Source organism: Chiloscyllium plagiosum, unplaced genomic scaffold (genome assembly GCF_004010195.1).
Source record: "Chiloscyllium plagiosum isolate BGI_BamShark_2017 unplaced genomic scaffold, ASM401019v2 scaf_39494, whole genome shotgun sequence".
NCBI lineage: Eukaryota > Metazoa > Chordata > Chondrichthyes > Orectolobiformes > Hemiscylliidae > Chiloscyllium > Chiloscyllium plagiosum.
The window spans coordinates 1-1,579 of record NW_025162560.1 but is presented as its reverse complement, the minus strand read 5'-3'; the positions used below and the strand labels follow the sequence as shown (position 1 = coordinate 1,579).

At 57.5% G+C, this 1,579-nt stretch overlaps 1 long non-coding RNA gene across 1 annotated transcript; it reads right to left on the bottom strand.

Annotated features, from left to right (window-relative positions):
* Positions 1 to 85: 85 nt before the first annotated feature.
* LOC122545181 lies at positions 86 to 1,527 on the bottom strand. Its single transcript, XR_006310511.1, has 3 exons — positions 1,399 to 1,527; positions 1,149 to 1,236; positions 86 to 172 (listed from the first exon to the last, which is right to left on the bottom strand). It is a non-coding gene; the product is annotated as an uncharacterized LOC122545181 (long non-coding RNA).
* Between the last annotated feature and the right edge of the window lie 52 nt (positions 1,528 to 1,579).

Genomic DNA, 1,579 nt, shown 5'->3' with positions numbered 1-1,579 from the left:
CTACAGACTCCGCGCCCCACCACCACAGTCCCAGCCCTCCCCAGCTTCACCGACCCACTGCTTAACCGCGTTTCCCTCTCCCTCAGTGAACCTACCATGGGCTTTGCGTGGGGCATTCCCTGAAGGTGATTGGCAGGGAAGGAGGGCATTCCAAACTGGGCAGCTCCCAGACCTACGACCAAGAAGCAACAAGGAGTTATCACAGCCAGGGGCCTGCCACGTTCATCCCTGCAGACCTCAAAACATGGGATAAAACTGGAGGACTTGGCTGACTGACTGCTGTCTAAGCTCCACCTGTATGCAGCCTGGGCCAGCACCTGACTCCAGTCCCCTCCCCCACCCTGAGCAGCATGGGGCTGACTGTGAACCCAAGGAGAAAGTTACCGAGTGCTGTGACAACACTAACTTCAGGAAGGCTGCGTGATTCGGGTTTTTTTCTGAAGGCAGGTGGTGACCGAGGTGCTGAGGGACTGATTCCAAACCAATGAAGTAAATAGCCTGGGAGCCCTTGGGAATTCTTTTAAGAAAAGGTTGGAACAATAGAAGCAGCCTGAACGGGTGGAGGGGAGAGGGTGGGGGCAGACACAGAGGGGGGGGCGGAGACAGACAGAGAGAGAGAGACAGAGAGAGAGACAGAGAGAGAGAGGAGAGAGGAGAGAGGAGAGAGAGAGACACACACACAAAGAGAGATGACTCATGCAGAAACAGAGGCCGCGGATATTTTGTCAGAGGGCGGTGAAACAGATTCCTGATCAGTTCGGGCCAACACTGAAGGGATTGTGATGGTGGGGGCAAGCTCAGAGGAGGCTGATGGCTCAGTCCTGAGCCTCAGCTTCTGTTTTCAAAACCAGGGGCTAACGACAGACCTTGGGAGCGGGAGGGGAAAGACAGTAACACCAGCTACTGGGTGCTGCCCCCTGTCCTCCCCTCCCCCTCCAGATGCCTGATTTATTGATGGACAGAGTGAGCTGAACCCATCAGCAGCAAATCACTGGCTCCCTGCCGAGATTGCACATCGGTGAGAGTCACTGAGCATGGGGAAGGGCGACAAAGTGGAGGGCGAGAGAGGGCGGGCGGAAGGGAGGGAGGGCAAAGGGGCTGGAGGATGTTACAGGGATTGGGTGGGGGTGCACAGAAACAACACTCACCCAGGAAGGGCGGGGGTCCCGGTTTGCTAGCTGCTGAATAGTATCCCACGGCCTGTTTGAAACGCTCCATCTTGTCAGCTGTCCGTGCCTGGGGTTGCGGGAACATTGGGAATGGTTAGAATCCATTTGGGACAGGCCTTCACGTCCCAAAATACCACCGACGATCCCTCCCTCCTGGCCCCTGACGGCTGCGCGCACGAGCGAGATGGGGGGGGGGGGGGGGGGGAAAAAAGAGGGCGGTGAGACTGACCCGTGAGTTCTTAAAGACGTCCCTGGCCACGGCGTCGAGGTCTCGGACGTCAGGGATCCTGCTGACGTACACAGCCACGGCTTTAATCACCACATCACAGGGAGGGAGCACCAGCTGGTGGGATCGCACCTACACACACACACACCCGGTGTTATATAGCGACAGACCTGTCCCCACCAAC